This window comes from Chamaea fasciata, unplaced genomic scaffold, assembly GCF_029207755.1.
Source record: "Chamaea fasciata isolate MVZ Bird 193981 ecotype frontalis unplaced genomic scaffold, bChaFas1.0.hap1 SCAF_1, whole genome shotgun sequence".
NCBI lineage: Eukaryota > Metazoa > Chordata > Aves > Passeriformes > Sylviidae > Chamaea > Chamaea fasciata.
Window position 1 is genome coordinate 51,674,885 of NW_027094086.1, and position 25,910 is coordinate 51,700,794.

General features: G+C 41.1%; 1 protein-coding gene across 9 annotated transcripts in view; it reads left to right on the plus strand.

Moving 5' to 3' along the window:
- The window catches only part of MTCL1 (microtubule crosslinking factor 1), a 104,384-nt gene that overhangs the window by 14,519 nt on the left and 63,955 nt on the right, over window positions 1-25,910 (plus strand). The window lies entirely within an intron of this gene.

The window sequence follows — 25,910 nt, forward strand, 5'->3', positions numbered from 1 at the left end:
TAGAATCAATAGAGATGTAGATGAGTGATGCTCCACTTTTTGTCTGGAGCTTCTCACAGGGCTTCTGTCCCATTTTAAACTGTCTCCTTTAAAACTCTCTTCCTGCTGGAGCAAAACTCTTTCTGATTTGACTCCAGCTAGCTCTGGCTGCTCTTTACGCAGACTGGGACTTCCACCTACTTGAAAGTCAAATGAAGTGTGCATGACTTGTCTCTGAGAGCAGGGTTCAGATAGGCAAGCCGCTGTTTTGGCTGGTACTCCTCAGTGGTGGTGGTGGAGCCATCAGCATGAGCTGGGCAGATGGAATGTGGTCTGTAATGTATAAATAACATTACACTTCAGGCACAGAAAGGCTGTCTCTCGAGAAAAGGGATCATTTCAACTGGTGCTGACACACAGTCATACGGGGTGAAGTGATGATCCTTGGAAGCAAGTGAGCTGAGGAGCAGGGGACCATAAAGGAAAGCCAAATACTAAGCACAGCTCTTTGCTGGAGCATACATCCCAGTCTGCAGTGGTATTTCTGTTCTCTTAACAGTACAGCAGATTGGCAGCTCACGGCCCCTGCTCTCTTTTAAACCAGATTGAGATAGAGCATTTAAACGTAATGAGGTAAGGCATTTATCCTCTGAGCCCTGGTCAGATTTAGAGAGCTGGTGCAATTATGTGTCATTTTAATCTTTCCAACATTACTTGTGAGTCAACCGGCACAAAGCCTGGCTCAGTTTTATGAGGACAGCCCCTATTTAATTTCTCAGGGCGTTTGTGTTATGAGTAGTCCAGTGCAGGAGTTTTGGAATGCTTGTACCTGACAGAACAGACAGCTGGTATATAGATCAGTGTTGCTTAGGTTACTTGTGAACCTGACACGAAAGATAAAGTCTGCATGATGTTTTAGCTATTCTTCTCCTTTCTCAATGTTATTTGTGAACGCTGTGCTAAGTGGACATAATACCATGTTACAGGGTCTGCAGTCTCTGCTCTGTACAAAAATACCATCTCATCCACAGTACCGAATTTATTGCTTGTTGTTGATTAACATGCAGGTCCATTGGGTACTGCTTGATGGTCTTGGAGTTCAAGCAGAAACTAAATTGTGGGTGAGAAGTGAGGGAAAAAAATGGTCCAGCAGTGCTGAAGACTCAAGCTAACTACTCAGGCTGAATTTACCTTGCTGCTCAGGTTGCGGCATCCTAGCTGTGTTGGGAAGTGCTGCTAAGTCAGCTGTCTCTCTGCTGGATTGCAAGATGAAGTGAATGCACCCTTACTTTGTAAACATTCCTTGCCCCCTAAGAGGCAAAAGTTGGAGGTGAGCTAGGGAAAGGGAGATATAGCAAGTAGAATTATGGGATGTATTCATGTTGACGTGGACATAAGGCAGGGTATAAGCTGGATCATGAGATGTAGTAGTAGCAGTAGTAGAGATAGTCTGGTTTCGCGTGCCATGAGTTGTGGTTTCTCTGGCAGTCACAATTTCACAAGGTCACAGGAGGAGAGAAGATGAGGTTGGAGTCCTTGGCAGGTCACACAAGGACAGATGAGCCAAAAGCTGGAGGAACATAGCTACGCATGTGGCAGATGAGTGTATGTTTGCAATGTTGTTGACGTTGCTTAAAAAAAAAAATATATTCTTCACTCAAGATGTGTTCAAACAACTACCCGAAGCTGTGCCTCCTTAGGAACATTTAATGTGTGCAAGGAATGTATTATAGATGTGCCAGTGGGAAAGCTAGTGCTTTATATATCAGGACAAAAGTGACCCCAAAGCCATGTAGCTTCTTCCCAATCCACCCTGACTCTGCATCTTGTCTATCTAAGGGCTGACAGTTAGAAGAAGCATTTTCCTATCTAGTCCTGGAGCGTTGCCTGAGACCCAGTTAGACAGTATTCACTCTCTTATATAGCTTACTGCAACCATATGCTCATTCTCTGTAATATCCTTGACTATTCTCTGTCATCAGATCAACAGAAAGGTTTTCTCACATCTGTGTTCTGTGTTCATATTTATTGCTTAATGCAGTGCTAGTTTCTGCTTTGGTGTGCCATACTATTCCCTTGGGTCCTGTTTCTCACTGCAGTAGATGGCATATATGCTGATTATCTTTAATGTATTTTGCATGCCAAAATACCTTTAGGAATTGTGCACATCTCTGAAAGCACTCTTTCTTTAAAGCCACCTTTGGTGTTTATCATAGTCTTCTGAAGAATTTCTAACATTTATCATGTTTAGTGCCCTTATGTATTTTTTTACACCAATACCTGTTTTGATCTCCTGTGATATTTTCAACAGGACTTCTTGAGTATACAGGCTTTTTCTATCTAAATAAAAATTTTTATTTCCTTGAGAAAGAAGCCTCACAGTTTTAACTGGGAAATTATTTTTTGCCTCTTACTGACCATGTAATTCCAAATTGTTGTATTAAGTACAAATGAGACTTTCCTCTCTTGTCACTAAATAATATTTTTCACTGTGTCTTATTGTGAATATAATCCTTCACAGTCCTCTCCTCTCCTCTCCTCTCCTCTCCTCTCCTCTCCTCTCCTCTCCTCTCCTCTCCTCTCCTCTCCTCTCCTCTCCTCTCCTCTCCTCTCCTCTCCTCTCCTCTCCTCTCCTCTCCTCTCCTCTCCTCTCCTCTCCTCTCCTCTCCTCTCCTCTCCTCTCCTCTCCTCTCCTCTCCTCTCCTCTCCTCTCCTCTCCTCTCCTCTCCTCTCCTCTCCTCTCCTCTCCTCTCCTCTCCTCTCCTCTCCTCTCTCTGTGAATTGCTGCTAATGCACTTCCCTCCCCAATCCCAGGTGCTTCTGGATTCCCATGCCATGACACATTTTCAGGAGCTTTTGAATAATCTATCAAAACAGCATCTAGGCCCTTGTTCTGTTCTGGTATCTGCCAAATGCTCCCCATCAAGAAAATATTCTTATTTTAACTGATTGTTTCATTAAGGAGCTCTCCGGTAACTGGTGTGGGGTTTCAGGATAATGCCTTCTCTCCCTTTGTCTTTTTAAAAATAAATATGCTCCATCCCTCCAGCCTTTTGCTGCATTTCCTGTGTTTTGAGCTAAGATATGAGCTGATAAAGATGTTTAATGAATGCTTGTGAATTTTGTCCAATTCTGATATCTTCCAGGTAGACATCATTCTTCTCTGAATGTCTTCATCAGTATCTTGGCATTCACTTTGCTTACTCATGCCACTGTACTTCCCTTCTTTCTTTCAGTTCCCTTAGCCAAAAGATAATACAGTTCTTTCCTTTCCCATAATACTTCCTATTTTTTTTTCAGATTATACTCATTTATCACTGTTCATCATCTGCTACTCTTGCCTGAAGTACTTTCACTGATTCTTTTGAAGATATTTCTTTCACTGGCTATAATGTTTTCTCACTGAATGTTTTTTAACTTTACTGACTGTTGCAAGGGGTTGTTTGTGTCAGTATGTATCTGCTGAAGCACTGCGGTTCATTGATTTTTTTTTCCATGATTACATTCACCTCCTTTTTCAGTTTTCATTTTTCAAATCTTCCCTTTCTCTCTTTTTTACTGTGACTGTTTCAACTGGTTTTGGGCCACCCTCTGATACCTTTCTCAGTGGCATTCTCCATAAACCTGCAGAGTTTTTCTACTGCTGTGAACACTTCTTTGTAGCATATCCTGGGATGTTTCTGAGAAGTACTCCTTCTAGGAATTTGCTAGGATTTTCTGTGACTTAACAGATCTGCTTCCTCCTTACGGCTTTGGAAGCAGTGTTCCCTCACAGATTTGATAAGAGCACAAATCCCTGCCAAGGCTTGCTTACTTTTTCCTTGTGTTGCCTGGGTTATTAACATTGCCATTTGAGTCAGTAGGCTGCCAGGAGAGAAAAGAAATTACTCCATCACTAACAAATTACCTCAGCAACATCCCTGCAACTGTCATCTCCCCCTTCCTAATATCCAAATGTGCCTCATGAGAAATATTGATGTGTATTAAGAATTTTTCTCAATCAATCAGCCAGGAAGCATTCAGAACACTTTTTTTTCCAAAGTATTCTTTCCTTTGCACCAATGCAAAGCCCTCACCAATACTCTGCTGAGCATCTACAAATCAAAACTTTTCTCAATGGCTTGACAATAGCAAATGGATTTTCTTTGAGAACTCAACATCTCTACTCAACATCTAACTCACCCCAAACATCATTTCCCTGGAGACACCTGGGCATCTTTATGGAACTTCTTCCTTATATTTTCTCAGGAAAGATACTTTGCAAAACGATGATCTATTTTTAGTCTAAGTATAAAAAACACATGCTTTGCAAATGTTGGGTGCCTTTATGTATAGCAATCATTAATTCCCCTGCAAGCAGTATCTTTCAGAGAAACCCTGTCTCTGAAAGCTCCATACCTGGGAAGAACAAACCATTTTTGCTACTTATTGAAGAAAAGCACTGAGAGGACACAGGACCAGCTCCTGTTCCCCACAAGGAGAATGAGTTGGTTGCTTGTTTGCAGCTGCTAAATGTGTATTTTCCCATGTCCTTTGTCTGGGTTTGTTGTGGTGAGCCAGGGTAAAGAATGAGGCAGAGCTGAGGCGGCACTGACACAGCTGGGGAAGGGCAGCTCTGCCAGACCAGACAAAGAGAGGGGAGGAAAATGGTCAGGGGTAGCAGCTGCTGAAAGGTTTGATGTGATACTGTGAAATGGGTTAGCAAGGAATGAATAGGAGTTGTGTAACTGGGAAGAAAGGGGCATTTATTGGTTGTGTGCTGGCCATATCGAGCAGGTGTCAGTTTTTCTTATGGCCACTGAAAGCAGAAGGACCAGAGGAGGAGCAACCAGAGGTGTTGCTTTCTGTATTGCAAGGACCTCTGCAATAGCAGCAGCCTCCCATGTGACACGGAAGTTCTCTTGGTCAGCTCCTAACTTCAGCTGAAATGCTTCAAGCCCTTCAGGTTGTTGGGACTGTTAGAGACCCAAGTGCTGTTCTCTGGGTATCTCCACTCAGGAAACCACTTCCAGCTGGTGGTTTTACAGATAAGGGTAGAGGCACAAGGCACGAAATCCTGTGTCCATTCATTTCTGCTGAAGAGGAGAGAAGTACAAGTCCTCTGGCTCTTAGTAATGTCTCCAACACATCTCTTCAGGACACAGACTGAGATGAGAATCAGTACCTACTGTAAATAGGCTTTCCCAGGTTACTTGTGAGCTTTTTAGGGCAGTGACTTCTATAAATGCTCTTTCATCCAAGAGCTTTACTTGCTTTGGACGGTGTAATGCCCAAGCTTATTCCCTGCAGCATCTGATTTTTGAGGTGCTCTTCAAGAACTGCTGCTTTTAAGAGTCAAAGAAAATTTTCTGTTAAAATATTTGTTTAACAGAGTGAAAAGCTACATTCAGAAGCTTAAAAATGATAGAAATACACAAGAAATGTTGAGAAGTCTTTCAGGCATATTATTTTGAGATAAGTTTTGCTCCAAAGTGCAAGTGCAGTACTCTGTTTAACATCAATAGAGGTGGAGAGCATTTTGCTCATAGAAAAATTCAACTCTCTAAGCATAATATAGCAAAATGAGATCTGTAGGCTGCTGTGTGTGAAATTTGGAGCTGAGGTGATAGTGATTTTCATTGCCATGAACCTTGTAAGTAGGGCAAGACACATGCTCTATGTGTGTAAAGTGTGATTATTCCAATCTGAAATCGCATTTCCCTCCTTTTGCTCTGGTATAAATACACAGGTGTTCTGTGAAGTGGTAGGCAACTGGTAAAGAAATTATTTTTGGTGAAAACACACTTGTTTGCAAAAAACATTACTCTATGTTTTCATTAGCTAGGAATTTATATGTATTTATCAAAGTGGCATAAAATGTTTTTCAGACATTTTTCAAATGAAATTTACTCACGGAAGTAGGGATATACTGTGAAAATTCTTTGATTTTTGCAATACATTACCTTCTTTTATCTATCAGTGTGTTTACCTGAAGGGAAATTTATGAGAAACAGGACAGGATTCAAGTGACATTAAAAGGACTAAGCAAGAACACTATGTTGACTCAATAACCCTGTTTAGAATTTAGCGCTTGTGACAGTTTTAAGTAATGAAGTCCTATGCAATAATCATAACTAAACCCATTAACTGAATGAAAGTTTCACCGCAGCACCATTTTGTCTCCAACATCTTTTTTCACTGTGATAAATAATAAATTGATACCTACCCACAGTGAATGATTTATACTTGTTAGGGAATTTCAGGAACTGTACAGAGTGAAATGCTCTGCTCCTTCTTGGTAGGAGGCAAGGCATGGGAATGGATCTCTCTGGACTCAATAAACATAGCAGTTGTAACATGATTTTTTTTTAAGTAATTATATTATACGTCTTCTAATGCACTGTCCAAGTTTCTTTTTAGAAATTGAAATATATCTTTAAACCAAAGGACCCCACAAATTTTCAAAATATTTTGTGTCAGTCTCTTATGTTATAAATGCCCCACCCTGAGCAGTATCTGCATCTGAAACTAAGATTTATGATTTACCAAAAGAGTTGTCGCCAAGCTCCAATTAGTCTTTGTTTTCTAGGTATATGCTATTTGTCCAGACTGGCCAGCAATCATCTGATACAACTTCCAAATCCCATTATAATTTTTGAAGTTAGTGATTTTGAGATAAAGTACGAGCGATTCTGCTGATCAGATCCAGAGATCTGTCTCATGCAAAATCCATGCTCTTCTGTTACTGAGCCTGAGTTTCTCGTCCCAGGCATGGGCTTTTGCTGATTCACCCCTTTCATTACTCCCAAATACTTTGAAGGGCCACAACTGGCCTTTGCATGTGGAGAAATTATGTTTATGTGATGACATTTACAGCAGGAAAAATGTCCTATCATAGCTCCATGACTGTCTAGGTACTGGTTAGTTATAAGGAAACCCTCTTTGTATGATAAATGAAATTTCTCTGTGCTCCATGCATTTTTCTTACTACATAGCGAAGTCTTTTGGTAACTTTTTCAATAGCAGAGACTGGCATGGAGAAGTTCAAATAGTATATCAGTCTCCCCATCCTCCACCCAGTTACCAAAAATAATCCTGCTGTCTGTCACATGGGCTTCAGCAGTGACAGTGCAAATAAACTGTAGTCTCTGTGACATTTTCATTTGAAAAATACCTTCTTTTATTTTCATTCCTTCCCTTAATAAATCCTAATATAATTAAAGGTTTTCTTCAGCAAACTCTTGCAAAATATTGATAGCAAATCCTTCAAGTGCTGTTCTGGGGGGAAAAATAAGTGCATGCTCTCCATATTCTAAATCGTGTTTCAATCGGGACATAAGTCCTAGGTGAAGAATGTACCCTTTGTTTTCCTTGCCAAGGTGTCGACAAGACTTTGTTTCAGGAGAAGTAAACTGTCACAGCATGCTGCTGTTTCTGTGAACAGAAGCTGTGATTTAAAGCTGGAATATCCACAGCTATATGCATACTGAAGTTGATTTGGTATATCCCTTGTCGTTCCACTCTCTGGTGAAACTAATTCAGATCAGCAACCATCTGGCAACTGTCCTGAGTGGGAAGTGACACACAGTGTTTGGGGTGGAGGTGGATACCAGGGCATTGTAGTTTGAGAGATATCTCATGCCCTGCCCTCCCTGCTTTCCTCCCAGGGCTCAGAGGAGCCAGCACAGATCCCAAGTGAATGCAGCCTTGTGCATATCAGGGAGTTTCAGCTGAAGGAGAAACGGTGTGCAAACCTGTAAAAAAGCTGCCTTCATTTGGTGCTCAGTGCAGAGCTGGCATCAGTGGCCAGGTCAGTGCCACCACTCCTGGGAGGCACAGCTTCCCTCCCTGCCGCCCTTTGGCTGGCTCCCCGTGAGCGGACGCCAACTGTTTTCATCTCACATCACTGGTAATTCCATCCCGGCATCTGGAGCCCTGGGTAGCAGGATGGAAAAGAGGGAGAGACAGTCTGTCAGGGTGAGAAGAGGAGCTTTGTGAGATGCACAGATTCTTAACAAATTTTCCAGATTGCCTGTGGTTTTTGTTGTGATGATGCTGCACTTAGGAATATGTGTCACACCGGAGCCTTGTCATCCATGGGGATGGTATTGTCCGGAAATACTTAGCAAGGTGAAAAAAAGTCACAGTTATTGATTTTCATTCTTCTTTGAAAGGGTTACTTGATTATTTTTCTTCTGAAATGAATTATTTAGACTTGCTTCTCTAGCTCTATTTTTAAAAGGAGTACGTAACTTATTGCACAGATAATTTATGAATTATTAACATTCCACTACTCAAGCTGTCAGAGGATGAATGAGGGGCAAAGATCTGACCATCTGGGCAAGTTTTCCATTGTCACATGCTATGGCACTGGACGTTCCCCCTTCTCTATGCCTGGCACTGTGCAGGTAAGCCTGGCTCCACTGTCCAAAGCCTCGCTGGCTGAAAGGCAGCCCAGCTTGGCAGAGAGCCTCGAATTGCCTGGATCCATCAAGAAGTTCTCCTTTCCTCTGAAAGGGAAAAATGGAGTCAGCTGGTGTAAGTAGGTCTGGAAAAGGGTTTAAGTGGTAAAGAGGTGGAATTAGTCAGTTGTGACTCTTCAAGTAACTTCTTATCAGCACATTTTGCTGCTGTCAATAAATAGTCTGTTTCTTCAGGCCACAGATGAGGATACTTTTGCCTATCTTGCTCTTTCTGTAAACCCAATCCATGCCAAAGCAGTGGTGAGTGCAGTATTTCAGTCTCTTTCTCGTCTCCACAAGAGTGATCCCCACACCCCCATTGGTTTTGCCAGCAGTTATATCAGCTGGGAGCTCGCTGAAAGGTTGAGATATTTTTTCACTGAATGTTCCTACACTCAGCCTGCTGAAAAATGTCTGGCGAGGAGACAGTATCTGTTCTGTGGGAGGAGGCATGGCAAAGCCTTCACTTGATTTGGGTTTGGGTTTGATGTGCCTTGGTGTGAGAAAGCCTGAAGTTCCTTTAAGTACCCATAATGGTGGTTCATTCATTCTCGAAAAATGACACTGTCTGCCCCTAATTGTTACACTACTTGTGATTTCTCTGTTTCCTTTTCTCTTTACTGTATATTATGTCACAAGATGGAAGCTCTAGCCAAAATGAATACAAAAATTACAAGTTATTCTTACGCAAATTTTAGGTCTTCCTCCAACAATAGTAGCCAGAGCTGGGGAGGGTAAGCTGTGCTGATATTTAGGGACATCAGCATAATGCCTTCATGGGCTGAAGAAGCACAACGATCCATCTGAGACGTTTTGGTCTATTTAAGGCCTCTTTCTCAGGGATCACTCCAAAATAGTTACAGTCCAATCTCTTCAGCGTGATCTTGCCTCAGTCAGCTGTGCCAAGAGAAAGTGGGTCTTGTGCAGAGATTGGTGAAGGCAGCTCACCTCATTGTCGCTGCGTGCCGAATTCAGGATAAATTCCCATGCCTGAGTTCAGTGGCATCAAAACAAAAGACTTTGAAGGGATGGAAGAGGGAATAGTTATTAAATTATATGATAAAACAGTTCTAAAATAGATGCAAATCTGAAAACCATTAAATTGTTTTTCTTGTTAACGTTTTTCATCATATATGTTTTTCTATAAAAAATAATTGAGGATTTGTTTTGTTCATCTCTTCTTTCAGTTTTCAAGAGTCTGTTCTTTCATAGAACACAGGGATCTTTAAATGTCATCTAGTCCAACCCACCTTCAATGAACAGGGGCATCTTCCACCAGATCAGGTGGTTCAAAGCTCCAGTCTGACTTTGAATATTTCTAGGAATGGGGCATCTACCACCTCTCTGGGTGTCCTGGTTTAGGGCAAATTTGGGAGGAAACCCCTGAATGGGGTCCCTCTAGAAAGCAAATTTAAGCGGTCCCTCCGCTGGTTCGGGAAAGATTTCCTTGGAGAAATGTGGAAAAAGCTGTTTATTTAACAAGCAAAGTACTCACAAGCATGAAATTATGAATAATATTAAACAATGGAACCTCTCCTTGTTCTGAGGAGATGGCAACTTCAGAAAAGTCCTTCTGTGGATTGGAGAGAGACAGAGTCCTTTTCGTGGGTGTGTCCTTGGCTTTCTCTCAGTCTCTCTGGGGCTTGGGTCCGATGTCCCAGTCCTTGGGAGGCCCCTGGACCATAGTCCTGGTGTTCCCAGACCAAACAATAGCTGAACAGTTCCAAAAAAACTTCCGGCCTCAGCAAACTAAAAGATTTACTAAAAGCAAAGGAGAGCTCTCTCCATACTGTCTGTGCTGCAGACAACACAGTCCATGAGAAGGAATGCAGAGGAGTGAGTGCAGTTTGTGAAAACAAACCACATGCTGCTTCTCTCCCCCTTTGCTCTCAGAACCAGTCTTAAAGTGCAGAACTTCATATCCAACATAAGCAGAACAGATGACTGGGGATACAAGCATCATATAATCACCCTGGGACACTGGGCAATCTGTTTCAGTGTTTCACCGCCCTCACAAAAAAAAAAAGTCTTTCTTATGTCTGATCTAAATCTGTCTTCTACTAGTTTAAAACCTTTACACCTTGTCCTGTTGCAACAGGCCTGACTAGAAAGCCTGTCTTCATTGTTCTAATAAGACCCCTTAAATTTTAAAAGGCTGCCATAAGGTCTCTCCTTAGCCCTTCCATCTGCACATTGAGCCATTGTCCATGTGATTGTGACCATCCAACCAATGCCTCACCCATGAAACAGTCCACCCATCAAATCTATAGTCTCCATTTTCGAGAGAAGGATGTTGTGGGGGACTGTGTCAAAGGCCCTACAGAAGTATAGATGACTTTTGTTAGCTCTTCCTTTGCCCACTGATGGAGTCATTCCACCATAGAACACCAACAGGTTGCTCAGGCAGGACTTTCCCTTGGTAAAGCCATGCTGGATGTCACAAATAACTTCCCTATCCTCCCTGTGCCTTAGCATAGCTTCTAGGAGGATCTGTTCCATGATCTTCCCAGGCACACAGGTGAGGCTGACATGTTGGTCATTCTCAAAGTCCTCCTTTCTAAAGGAATCCTTCTGCTTTTCCATTGGCATGCTCACATGTGTTTTATGACGAATTTACTAATCTGTTGATTATTTCTAAACCAGAAGATGTAGTGCATACTGCCACAGGTATCATAAACTATGGGCAATTATATGGGAAGGTTCCCATAATAGTTTGGGGAGGAACTGAAATGTAGGTCCTACATTACTTATAAGGATGTGAAAGGGTGGGAATCACTTGTGGGAAGGATCTTCCTTGACCATTGTATTAAAACCACTGAATGTTGTACCTTGACCAGTATGTATCAAAATTGTAGAATGATAGCTATTATCTTCTCCACTGTTGTGATGAGCTGTCAGGGTATGTGACTACAGTTTGTGGATTACCTTCACAAGAGAAAGGAAAAAAAAATTAGGATTAGTTTCCTAAAAAAAAAATAAATTAGTGAGACAATGTCTTTGAAATGCCTGGCGCACCACTCCTCCCTTTTGGTGTCCTCCATCTCCTCCAACGACAAACAGATCTGCTTTCCTCTCTCCCCTTCTAAAGGACCCTCCTGGGTGGGATTCTCTCCTGCTCCTTCCTTTTCTTCACCTTAGGTTTTTCCTAGGCATTTTTCAGATATGAATGCTAAGTTGAGCACAAAATTCTCCAGTATATGCAAGCCATCTGTCAAGGTTAGGGGCAGCTGAGATATGCAGGTCTTCAGACACAAGTCTTGGGACAGCAGTCTCTGGTGCTGAGAGCTGAGCTACACTATTTGGAAAATTATTTTACAGTTGCTGCCAGAAGCTGCTCCCCTAGATCAGGACTTCAGACAAAGTAAAAAATCTTTAAACAGGAAGCTTTTTCTGCTATTTATGGTCCCACCTGCTCTCAATCTCCCTGAAAATACTGTGAGAACATTCCTGTGGTGGGATAATTTGTCACTTCCGTTCTGGGCCTGACTGTAGAAAGTGCAAAAAAACAAACAAAATGGAAAACAAAATGTTAGTGAATGTTAAAGTCAGGGTGGTTTTTATCCTGCAGTGTTGATTTCACTCTTGTGTAAAGTTTTGCATCTGTTCAGTTTTGTTTGAGTGACTAGTCCACCAGCTCACATAGCCATAGAGGAGACTGTAACTTAAATAACACAAATTCAGAGATGTATCTTGATTCTTTTGGACACAACTCTTGTAAAAATAACCATATGTAAGAAATTGTGTATTCTTTGGGGGAAAATGTAAAAAATAGAAAGAGTTCCTGTGGTTCTGCACAGGAAGATGAGCCATTGGCACTCCTGCAGCTGCCTTTCATTGAACATGGTTTTCCAACAGCTATCAGGCTGTTGGAAAAAACAGAAACATTGCATTAATTGCTGTCCTTCTGAGTTGGTATGAATAAGTGCTGTGGAGAACTTTGGCATTGCTGTTTCTATGCTGCAAGATGATCAGGAGAAAATTCGGCAGTAATTTTCTTCGTCAAAGAAGAAGGAATGGAAGGGAAAGAAGAGGAAGCATTTGGGGGTTGAGCAGTTTGGATATGGACCTTTCACACATTCTTTGTGTCTTCACAGATGCTTTCCTTAAAAGTAAGAGCGAGAGGAAGGCTTTGGTTATAATATACCACAGGTATCCACAATGTAATGCTCCAAAAAGAAGTACCATACTTCTTCAAAGAGTCTGGTATTGAAAGAAAGATCTTTGTCATGTTACTACATGATTTTTCACAGTGAACACAAACCAAGAGAGAGGGAAAAAAGAAAGCCTTTCTGAAGGCTTCTGTTCCTCAACCAACCAGCATGTAATTTGCAGTGTGTAAAGACTGACAGTGCTTTCCAGGATTTGCTAAAACCAGTTATTAATAAAGGCATTTTCACAACTAAACCTGACATTCTGTTAACTGGTTTTAAATGTGGGTGTTGATTGGATCCTGGCACTTTACTCCGGGTCATCAGCCGACATAATTGAAGGGGACAGGAGCACTAATTAGAATGCACAGGTTGTTGTTCTTGTTATATTATAATCTGGGCTTTAAAATCTAAGCCATCTTTTCTTCCCTTTCCTGGTCTGCAGCTGCTTGGGTTTTTCCCTTGTACCCTATAGCTCTTGCTCTGAGGTCCTGGAGTTGGGTTTTACTTGGCAACTCAGAGAGGAGAAGGGGAAGAACATGAGATTTCCTCTTGGACAATCAGGAGAGGAAATAGTTCAGATAAATCACCCACCACCAAAGGCTCATTTTACTCCAGTTTCCTATGAAGACCTGCTGGGTGAGGAGGATGTGGCAGTAACTGCTTGGAACCTTGTGGTGGGGAATGAGGAGTAGAAAGCCTTGGGATAATGTTGATTTAGCTTTAATTTTCTATTCAGGAGCTTCTTGTGTTGCAAGAATCTACTGCTCATACCTGATTATCCATAATCAAGACATTTCAAACAAAGCCATTAGCAGAAATATTTCTAGTCTACCTCTGAAATTCATAATAAAGGTTTAAAACCTTAAACCAGATTGGCAGGTTGACATTTCCAAGAATTGTTTTTGCCATGTAAAACTGATACCATAAAAGAGACTCAGCATCATTAAGGATTTATTGAGCTTCTATTTTCTCCATTAAAGTACTGACTATTATTTTCAAATGAAAGACGTACCACAATGAAATCATTAGTGACTATGCATTTAGGGATTTTTTTGACAGCACTCCTAACTATTATAGCCAGATAGTCAGTCTCTGCCAGTATGACGTGCATAGCAGTGACAATTTGCCTTTTCCTCTTTGATAGGAGATGGAGAACTTGACCAGAATGGAGCAGATACCAGAATGTCATAATGATCATAGCTACCTGTGACTCTTTTTTGTTTTTAAACCTCATAGGGTAATAACTTTGGCTTTTTACTTTGTTTTCATTCTTTAATTGCAGACCTTTTTCTTTTTTTTTTTTTTTGTTTTAAAATCATGACTCTGTGTTACAAACACAGCCTTGGGGAGTGAGGTGATGAAATGAAAAGTGAAATATCCCATTACTGCCCAGGTAGGGAAAATATGTCCATGTTAAGCTTTAAGCTTTCTATGAGTTTAGCATTCAGTTCACAGGAAATTTGAAATATGGAAGAAATTGATGACAATACTTACATATTTACAAGGGATTGGAGATAGGGGAACTGGACCTTGAGAGGAGTCAAAAGTCTAATTTCTGTGTTTTTAAAGAGAAGCTGGCTGTGTGGTGAGGTCAAGTCAAGCCTTCACAGGTAACAGCGGCTATCTCCAGAGGCAGACTTCCAGGCAAAGAGATTGTTTCTCTGTCTCAAACTGTTGATTATTCTTGCAGACCCTATTAATCCTTTAGACTAATACATATGCATAAAAGCACCTAATATTTTGGTTTGAAGTCCAACAGCAAACAAGTGCCTGAGGTTTAATGAAGTATTTTGTCTGCAGCCAAATAAAATATGAAGGCTTCAGTATCTTGCAACTGTGGATACTCTCAAAAGTTAGCTAAAAAATCCTTTGATTAGAGTCTTGTGGTGGAGTGCCTACTCCTGCCCATCCCATGTGGGATCCAGCAATCACACAGTCCCTTTTCCCCTTATGTAGTACCATTTTGTCTAATCCAGTCTTTCAGTTTGACATTGTGGCAACAGGTAATGAACTAAAGTCTGAACTAGGTGAGGCTGAGCAGCTCAAAGTTTAAAAGATATTTCTGTTCTTGGAAATGGTGTTTAAAGCAGCATCTGGGGCTTGCTGTTTGATCAAGCAGGCCTTCAAGGTAAATTTGTTTAGTGTTCTTTTTGATTGCCAGTGCTGAAATCTCAGCATGGATCGAGGTTTGTTTGTAAACAGCAGTAACAAAAAGGTTCTGCTGACAGACTGTGTTCCTTGGCATGGGTTGGCTGTTCTCTGCTATGATTAGCAGAGGTAGCCTCTTGCAACTGCACATCTGAGGGCGCCGGCCAACCCACCAGCTTCTGCATTTGGTAGGGGATAATTCGCTCATCTGTCAGGAGAAAGGGAAAAGAACATGTCTCCTTTCCTTTCTTTGCCAAGCGACGTGTACAAATAATTCCTCTTGCAGAGCAGTCACCTGATCTGCTGCGCACCTGGGGCAGCTGCTTGCCTACTTAGAGATACACCAGCTGCTGGTGGCTGTCTCTCTTCTGCTCTTCTTTGGAGCATTTGCTGGATGAGGGACACTGGAGCCAAAGACTCAAAGTGAAAATTCACCTGTGACAGGGAAAGTATGTCTCAGTTCTCAGGAGATTTAATAGTTATCTGAGATTGCATGCATGCTCTGTATTTTGCCTCACAATTTTCAGCAGAGTTTTCATGAAAGGGAAGCAGAAGGAAGAAGGAAATTATACTGCCCAGAATTTTAGAGAGTGATGGTACAAAAGGTAGGATTGTGGAAACAGAACAGCTCTTTCAGATATAAAGCATGATAAATTGCTTCAGCATAATGATGCTCATCAGAAGCAAGTGAGTAGCAGAAAAAGAATGTAATTTCAATTATGCCATAAATTCACTTTTGGCTGGCACAAACAGCTGTCAGAGGGCAGACAGTATTTCCTTTCTAACCTTAATGAAATACAAGCACTCTGATTTTAATTTGCAATTGGGGTATCTTCTTTGGTGCAGCAGAGGTTGTAAAACATTGTCCCTCTTTTTTTATTTTGCATGAGGTCTGTTTCTTGGAAGCATTCCTCTGTTTTGGATTATTAATCCCCTGTTTCTAACTATGTGAATTTCCTGTGATGATCTCATTACGTTTACAGCATTTCTTGCAGTGTTGTAAACAGCAACTGATGCCTTGTTTTCATATTTGGGTGTGGCAGGGAGTAGCCCCATGCAAACTGCTGGTGAGCCACAACCAGGGAGCCTTATCTAATGCCAGCCTGAGACTGGTTTCAGGCAAGGCAGATTTGCTGCTAATGCCATCAAGCTTGAGGACTGTTTCCACTGAGTTCCAGGGGGATTTAAAAGGTAGTGAGAAAAGATAAATAAAGACTATGCTAAAAATTAATGTAAATTACCACTGGTTTCTATTACAGATGCAAGAAAGAAAACGGTGCTTGAGAAAAAAAAATCATTAATGTGCAGTGCTGTTGTATATACGAGGATTTTGAGTAATCTTAAACAAATTTTTAGCCAGTATAACTGCTTCAAGTACTAGTAGCTCTTTCGTAATCACAAAAATGAAAAGAAGGCATTTCAGAGTGCTTACTGACATTTAGTAATGTGTTTAAGGCTATCTAAATGTTTTTAGTCAGAGACCCTCACTGTAATTTCAGGAAATTACATCATGGAGTTATTTTATCGGTGTGATTTACTCCATGTCTACTGATGGGAGAAAGCGAGGCGCAGGATTATTTAAAACATATACTGCTTTTTGTCTGTTTATTCCTGATCTCTTGAGTAGGGATGCCCATTGGGCTTCATGGCCTAACTACTATGCAATGAATTCTTATTCTTTAACTGCTACTAGAGTAATATGTTCAGGAATATGTTTGAAAGCAGCTTTGTATTTTATTTGGTTTTTCTGATTAGAATTGTAATGTATGTGTGTGCCTAAAGAGTTAATGTCTGTGTTGGGTATCTTTTCACTGGCTGACCTCCAAATCACAGCCTTAACAGCAATCTTTAAACCCCCATCATTTCTCCTTGGTGTTTACTGTAGGAAAAGTGTTTCTGCTGCTGACTTTGCTCCCCCAGTCTAAGACAAAGTGACTTTTATACTGGCACAGAGAGTTGCCGGAGGCAGAAGCTATTACAGAATAACTTGTTGGGTAGACAGCGTAAACAAGTCACCAGTCTGTGAATCTCACTGCTACATGATTATCACTGAAGGGCAAGGATTTAGGAAGACTCAAAGGAGACTAGGCATGCATCTGTATAAAGTGAGCAACCAGACCTGTCATACAAGTGCAAATATTACCACCGGTTTTAGGAATGAAGGCAACACTTGATTTAGAATTTAAGTACACATTGAATTTGAAATTTACCTGGGGTCCCATTAGCTTGAAGAGATTTCCTGCAGAACCTTCTCCTTTCAGACACTGTCAGTGATCATCTCCAGCTTGCTTCTCAAAGGGAACATGCAGGTGTCTCTCAGTCTGACATGCATAACCTTGCTAAAAGCATACTTGTTGAAGTCGAGGAGCCTCACAGCCCCAAATCCCTAACAGAAGGGATTATATCTGAATTGGCCCTAAATTGAAACTCCAGTTTCATACTCTTCCTTCATCTGAGCTATTATAAATCCTCATTCAAATGTCCATTTCTGTATGTGTTTTGGCTTTTCATTTTTTTATTCTCAAGACAGCTTCCAGACATGGCTGGCTTTTCTTAGTTGATGCCTATCTTCTCCTCAGGAACTTTAATTAAAAATAGTCCATCCTAATAATGCAGTTGCTTGTGCAATTTTTCTCTGACAAAATAAATTACAGTAGGCTATATCTTGTTGCTGCTTACTTATGGATTTTTTTTTAAATGAAAATTTCCAGATCAACTTCTAGTCAGTAATTCAACTGAAAGGGCTTTACTTTTAATATTTTCTCCTAAAGGCAAGTGAAGGAAAGAGAATATTACAGATTTTCTAAGTAACCTGAGAGACCAGTTTTTACATGGTGCATGGTTTTAAGAAAGTTTTTTAGCAAGTTTTACACTGCCATCATGGATGAGTAAGCTTAATCCTGACTGTAATAAAATAGGATTTAGCGGTGCTCTGTGCCTTCCCAGTGAAGCTGGAGCAACAGGATTTGTGTGGGTAGGTATGTGAGAGGAACAGCTGCATAACAGATCTGTAGTCACTTGTGTGCTGCAGCACTGTTGGGCTCTGGGTTTGTGCAGGGGAAGAGCTGCCACTCCACGCAGGACTGCCACTCAGGCAGCCTCCTTCTCCAGGGCATGAAGAGGGACATGGTGGGGCAGAGCTCAGCACAGCCCATTGGGCATCGCTTTTTGTGCTGGGATTGGAGAAGGTGAATCTAGCAAGGGGTCAAGCTCCATATGCAGCAATTGTGTAGTCCTTTTCTTTGTTCACTGAAACATGTTAAAAAATATCCTCCAAGATTTCACATCCTTTGGACAGGAGTTATATAAAATCTATTGGTCCTCATTTTACATTTATCAATACACTGTAGAAAAAACAGGAGCAGTAAGTACACAGGAGTTGTTCTCATGGAGGCGGGAATTGGAAGGAAGGAATTCGACAGACCAAGTGCTGTGTGTGCAGGTTGGTGCCACTGCTGAGGAACTGAGATGAGGACGAGAGCTATTCCCATGCCACCTCAGCACAGCTGGGAAAGTTCAACCCAGGAGATTTTTTAAATTTCATGGCATTCAGGAGATGCAACTGACCTACTTTCCCACCTCTCAGTGCCTGCACACATCTTTCTGCTCCTGCTGGGAGCCAGAGTCACTCACCCAGGTTCACTGGGATGGTGCCTGTGTGGGACTGCACACCCGGTGGGTTGGGCACAGGGAGTCCACCCTGTGGCCCAAAGCCACCCCGAGCCCAAACTGTGTGGCAGCCAGGGGAAGCAGCTATGCACCCATCCCTGCAAAGGCAGCATCCATCATGTCCTTCTTCTAATTCGCTTCCTGAAGGATTGCTCTCTTAGCCTAGCAGCACCAGGCTTGGAGCAGCATTGCTGTTTGCATCCAAAACAGCCCCAAGCCCAGGCAGGAACCACTTTTCCCAGGGCTGGATGGGGACTTGGGCACAACGGCAGTCTTGAAATTAGCCTTGTGGCCATCTTCAGAGGTAGTATTGGTTTAGAAGTCCTTGCACATGTCATAGGATAGGTGATGCCATGAATGATCTGGAAGTTGAAATCTACCTGAGACGTATGTCCCTCTTATCACAGGAATCCATTTGAATCTAGTCAGACAAACAGGGTTTAATCACTGATTTGCAAATATTCATCAGGTTAGTGGCGAGATGCAGTTTTGTTGTTCCTCAGGAATCTGGTAGGGTTTGAGTGTGTACTTCTGACTCATGTTCATTGTGTTCTGCGTGAATTGAACTGCTAGATGCAAAAGGTGATGTGGGGAGTTCTTTATCAAAATGTTTGCAAAGGCAGAAAAACTGAATGTTTGAATTTCCTTGGAGGCTATTCCTTTGAGCCAATATTCAAGGATTTGGAATAGCAGGAATTTACTGATATCAACCGCAAGGCTCTTTTGGTACACTGCACTGATTCTGGCTGCGTGCAGAGAAATTACATGTGGTCTTCTCTGAGTGAATACTGAGGTGTGTGTTACAGGCACACAGAAAATCCAGGGAGAACTGTCTGGAGCTGTTAACAAGCTTGGCTTTCTGGCATGCCCATCTCATAGACCTTTGCAAACACACAGAGCATTCATATGAGGATGCAGAGATGCGTATTCCAGCAAATCTGTTATGGTCTGCAGTGGATACTAGACAAGAAATTCTTGAACAACTGGAGGTGGGAGGTCTTCAACATTTTCCATAGTAAATGTTAATGTATGTAGCAGACAGAAGGGGTATTATATAAAAACTGAAGACTTTCACATTTTTCTAGTTCTGACCTATGTCAGGGAGGCTGACATTTGCATTATTTCCATGGTATTTTTGTCATAAGGGAGAGTTGAAAGCAAAGACTTAGAAGATTAAAACTTGAAGCAATTTTTTCCTCCAAAAGTCTGATTTAAAGTGAAAACCTGTTTAAAAGTAGAAAGGGGTGAAATCAAGATGTGTCAAACTAGAATCATTTTTTGATTATAATTAAAACTTCCAGTTAGAGGCAGCTATGTCCAAATTTTTCTGAAACATTTTTTTTATAGGAGACACTATTATAAAATGCTAAGTTTCATTACCTTGATTGTGAGGGTGTTATTATAATTTCATGAGGCCCAAAAATATTCCAAATACTTCACAGAAAAGGCGGAAGACAAGTTCTCTGTCATAAAGAATGTACAGTTTAAAAATGAGGCTTGCATTAACTGTTTTAAAAGATAATGCTAATTTTCTGAATCCTTGGTTGTAGTATATCTGAAATTTTAGCACTGATAAACCGTCTAGTGTTTTCCTAAGATTTACAGTGGGGCATAAATATAATGTAGAATATTTATGCCAGGAAGACAAACTTGTTTATGGGCATGCACTGAAAGAGATTGTAATAAGGTCTTACTGAAAAGCTTCTCTGTAGACTTAGACTGTGGGCAGGTCTCCTACATATGCATGAGTCAGGAGAACATATTGCCACCTGTGAAAAGACAAGCAAGGTTTGCAGTCTCTTCATTTCCAGTTTTCTCCTGTAACATGGCTGCAGCATTGTTCTCCTTAAGAGTCTATTAATTTAGTGATGTTGATGTACCTCTGCAAATCAAGAAGTTTCATGATGACCTCCTGCACAGTGGTAATGAGATCTAAAAAGAAAAACCCTGGGGTTTGTCTCATTCAATTGTTTTTTTACATTCTGGTAGAGGTTGTTCCAGACATCTTCCATTTGAGCTTGGTCCTCTGCATTGAAAACCAGAATGGATAAAGTTTCTGTGATCCTTCATGTTCTGACTATACTGAATTATATGAAGAGGGTTTCAATAAGTCCTTTGAAGCTGTGTATTTTCTTAACCCATTGCAACAATTCTTGATTCACAGTCCCTCTGTAAGCTGACATTCGTGGCTTGAAGTAATCTTAGATTATGTTGGGTTCCTGTCCAGAGCGTCAGAAATTTCCAGTTTTGGAAACAGGCATGTGATTCCCGTTCATCCTTTTTCTCTGGATGAATCCTTATTCCAGGGAACTTACATGGTGAGGTCTTTTGTTCAGTGTGAGCATGGAATAGGTGAGCCTGACTACAGCCCATTTATGTCAAAAAAAGAGATGCTGAAGTGAAATTGAATACAGCTAGTAATCAATAAGTAAAAGCATCTCTGATGTTTTATTCAGCCTTATAAATAAAATATGCAGATGTATGGTATGTAGGACATACAGCCATTATGTACTTTATGACTTAGTGGGCACATGCATGGAGATGTGTAGGCAATGCCACCTAGAAAAAGAAAATAAGTGTAAGGACGGTCTAGTTGCACCATCTCTCTCCCTAATTTTATTTCTCTGCCCACTTGAAGCAGATCTGCAAAATACAGCATTTCCTAGAGTGACAAACTGCCAATTTGATAAGTTTTACACCACTCCCAGATTCTCTTACTCCTACATTCTGTAGTTAGCCCTATGCCCCTTTAGGCAGTAACCCTCACATATTGCACGGAAGTCCAAGAAGAAAGTTTCTTCCCCCCAGCTCTTCATGGATTTTACTCTAAAGACAACAGTTTAATAATATCCTTTGTCATGTTCTGATTTCACTGATTTGGTCACTTGGGTTCCTCTACCCCTTGTTATTCCTCTAATCCTCTCCAGGTCTCTATGCTTATTGTGATAAAGCCTTTAGTCAGACAACCTCATACCCTTTTTTTGTTGTTCTTTGATTTTTTTCATTTTTTGAGGTGGAGCTTTTTTATTACAAAAGAATTTTTATTCCCAGGTCAGTCACTATCAGATCCAATTAAATGAGAAATCTGGCAGTGGATGCCACTAGGCTGTCTTAAGTCTTCCTCCCCGTGTCACACTGCCATCAATTGTGCTTGCGTTCCGCATTTGATGCAAATAAAAATAAACCACATTATCATGTTTTTAATTTTCCCAGAAGGAAAAAGTCAGAATAGAGGCATTGAGACATACTCTGAGTTAATGTGGAGGTTTTAGGTCTTTAGCATCTTCTACTAGATTGTAAAACCAGAAAGATACGTCCTGTTGTTTGATGAGTACATGGCCCTGGAGCAGTCACTTTTCTTAGAAGAGCAGGAAAATCTGCTTTACCAGTTCACTCTTGAAACTCTTCCTCTTGAAAAAAGTCTAGCACCATGCTCTGGTTATTCCAGCATTGCCACTGCATAAGCAGCATATTTGTAGCTTCCAGTATTGCAGCTGTTCACGCCTTCAGCTGCATTTTCAGGACTTGGAGAGACAATAAGGAGGGAAAAATGTCTGTGTAGGAGGTACAATTTTCCAGATCTGTTCAGATTTAATATTGTCTTGGAGTAATGAGGAACAGATGGATGCTAACAACATGATTTTTTGAAGTCCCTTTTACTAAAGCAGCTTTGCTTGGAGCTGTTTATCCACAGTGCTTTTAGAGGCCAGTGGACATACTCAAGGTGCTTTAGATAAACCACCAGAAAAGCAGAAATCACTCAAATCTTTACCATCAGAAGAGAAGCGTGTTCCATTTTGATTGCCCTTAAGAGTTCCTTTCTTTGTATGTCTTCTGTTGATGAATTAAAGAAAAATTTTGCTTACTGTTAACTTTATGCAGTGCTTTAGCACACTGTACAAGTTAGACATGTCAGACAAGTCAGATTCCTCCTCTTAGGACGGTACTCATTAAATAAGAAATTATTAAAAGAGACGTAGCTCTTTTACCACCTTGATTTGTACATTCTGTTGCTATTTAGTGTTGCTGCTGATCTCTGGTGGCTGCTGTTCACCCCAAAGATGTTGCTTTAGTACTAGCTCAGGGCTCATTATTCCTCTTTTCGTTGTATGTCAGAGGCATCTCAAAAGCTGCTGGGAATGGCATCAGGCTGAGGAAAGAGGGGTCACGTGTAATTAGGAGTTCTTGCAAGACCTTCATAGGAGCACGATGTATCAGTCCTTTCTCAATAAATCTCTCCTTTCACTTCCTAAGTCTGGCCAACTTCAGTTTAAATATCAGAAAATGCTGTTGCTGACAAAGCTCCTTGGCAAAGTGTTCATTTGGGGTAAATGCTTGCCTCACCAAAAGTACAAATATGAGTCCAAATGCAGCATTTTTCATTTACTATCTGGCATAAAACCGCGCACAAAGAAATACAGGGTTAGCTGAGATTAAAATTAATATCAAAAAGTGGTTGGAGAGATACTGTCAAGTTCTACCCGCCCATCCAAAGAAACTGCCTTCCCTGTGACTTCATTTTTGAGGTCTCAATTGGCCCATGCTTGCTGATTTGAAACAAGGGATAAAAGGGAGTGTGGACCCAAAAATAACCACTCACATGTGCTCAGATGTCATTTTAAAATTTGGAATACTCAGGGTTTTTTTGCATTTTAGAATGTTCTTGTTTCCTAGAAGTGCCTAGGCAATGCCTAGCTGCTCAGATTTAGGATTGTAATGGCACTGCTTGAAAACAGTCAAAAAAGCCCCAAAAAACAACTGTGAAGGAAAGTGCTGAAAGGGCCACAAAATTTCATAATTTTGGTCTGAAACTAATCTATAGCTGGTAAGAATAAGGAGGAGACTTCCTGGCTCAGAAGACTATCCCTATTAACTTACCATCAGGCTCTTTGCCCATTTCAGTGAAACAGCTCGTGGTGTCTGCAGCAGAGATGTGATACCGGAAGAGGGACGGACAACTCGATTAGGCTCTGTATCCTCTTCTTAGGTTTCTGCTAAAATGGTGTTCACATTTAGAGGCATTCAAGGACAGTCTGCCATCCTGAAATGGACACATTCCTTTGAGAGACATAAATTGGGTAAGGCAGACCAGGGAGAATCCTGCTCAGTTTATGTTAAGCTTTTGCCAACTGTGAGTCTTTTTTTTTTTTTTTTTTTTTTTTCCCTTTTGTATTCAGCATCTTTTTTCATTTGTGATGGAAGAATGATCCCATGCAAAGAATTCAGTGTTGGTCACTCATTTCACAGCTGGCCATGGTTTTCTTCCTGAATAATGAGTATAATTATCACCGGCCAGGCTTGTTTGTGATGGGACTTGCACCTTTTCTCTCACAGGCATCGTACATTTTTATTTTTCTGTTCGCTAAGATAGCTACAGTTATCATTAATGCTTTTTAAAATAATTCTGACAAGTACTAGCATTAAAATTAGATTACATTACTTTAAAATAATAAGGTCATCAGCAGAAAAACTGTTTGGGGAAAAGAAAATGTCAGAATAAATAGCCAATTTTCACAAAGAAGACAGACAGATGGTTCACTCATTAGCAATGGGGTCCTGAAATGCCCTCTCCTGCTTCTCCTTTATTTTGTAGCTGAGCACCCTACTGTTTTGTAGATCAGTGTCTGAGGAGCCAATTGCTTGTCCTTAGAAACTTTAAATTGAATCCTGTGATTGCACAGTATTCCGTAGAGCATGGAGTGAGCTGGTGACCTTCTGTTAGATGGATGGGGATTAATCAATCATCTCTCGGGTGGAAAACCCCTGGGAATTCAGCAAGGGCTTTGAGGGCCCAGGCCAGCGTGGGACTAATGTCAGACCTGCAGATAAGATGGAAGAGTGTTTTGCTATTCTTGTGATGTGGAGATTACAGACAGACAGGACCGTGCATTTCCTTACCAAATGATGTGATTGACTAACACACTCTCTCGCTTTTCCAGAAGTGGCTTGGAAGAACTGGTAGGACATGGAAGAGTGAATTTAGTTATGGACTAGATCAACAGCAGCTGGGACAGACTTTAGCTTCATTAATTGTTAAGATCATAGAATATCTTGAGTTGTAAGGGATCCATAAGGATCACCAGGTCCTATTTCCAGTTCCTCACAGGACCACCTAAATCTAAATTTTATTACCAAAAGTATCATCTAGATGCACCTTGATCTGGTGACCACTTCCCTGAGGAGTTTGTTCCAGGGGTCAACCACTATCTCTGTGAAGAACCTTTTCCTGTTGGACCCTATGAGCTGCTGGGAAGGCACTGGTAATAACTAAAAGAAGTGACTTGAAAAAAATCCCCCACCCAAAGCAGCCTTTATGGTCTCACGTTGAAAAGTGGAGGTGGCCAAGGATGCACAGAGTTCCCAGTGGGAACATGCTCCTTTTCCACTGTGGCGTGCCTGTTTCTCTGCTTGAGTGAGAAGTGCCAGTGCCTGCCTCTTTTACTGGCCTCAGCATACTGCTCTTTTTGAAGGTCCTTGTGTTTTTTCAGAGCTTAAAACAGGCACAACTGAGCAGTTCTGACCTCAGAGCCACAGCTGAGAAGTAGCTCCTTAGTGCTATAAAAAAATTGTGTTTCGTGGCAAATATCTTATCTATACTGCCACTTTTTTTTTTACTTTTGTCTTTGATTTAATGCTTCACATTCAAGAAGACAGCAGTAATGAATTAGATAGAGAAGCAGAACTGCACGCACTGACCAGAAAGGTGTAAACCTGGCACATTCCCAGTTTAGCAGAATGAGCTCCATTCCTGTGGCAGCAGCTGTACATATCATGCCTGGCTTGTGCCAGGTTGCACCTTAACACTGATGCTGAATTTGGCTTATTTCCAGGATACCTGTCACACTGCCACAACATGAAGTGACATATGTGTTCACAGTGTGGTGGAACATCAATAGGAATTGAAGAATAAGGTGTGCCTGTTGTTTGTGTAACAGTGGAACTGTCTAAGGTATATTTATTTTCAATACTTGCGTGCTTTTTTATTCATGACAAATTATACGCAGGTTTTATCCCAGGATAAAAAGATAGAATTTTTCTAAATGCAGCATAATTACACAACAGTTTATCTTTTAATTCCTATTGCCTGGCAAGTTATCAAGTGACCTTAACTCTAGCTGTTATTCTACATATGATATGCAAATCTTTTCAGAACACAGATTTAAAGATTAATCCTTGCAAAGATTTAATGCTTTCAAAAATTCCGTGAGGTACATACATGAGCAAACTGCACTCTAGAAGTTGGACCATAAAGAAATTGGTGTTAAACAAAACCTCCGCATTCTTGTTTACCACATCCATGTTTGCATCTGCTGCTTTGAGGGGCTGCAAAGAAATCAAAATTGTGACCTCTCTTGCAAAATAAACTGCTTGTTCCTCTCCAAAGTGGGTGTAGTCCCAGGACATTTTTCTTCCTTTTTCTGTGTGTCTGCCTGACCTTTGCAGCTGAACTTTGGGATTCTGATGAATGTGCAGCCTCTTCAAGGCTCTTCAAGAAAGTCTACATATTTTAGGGGTTGTTTGC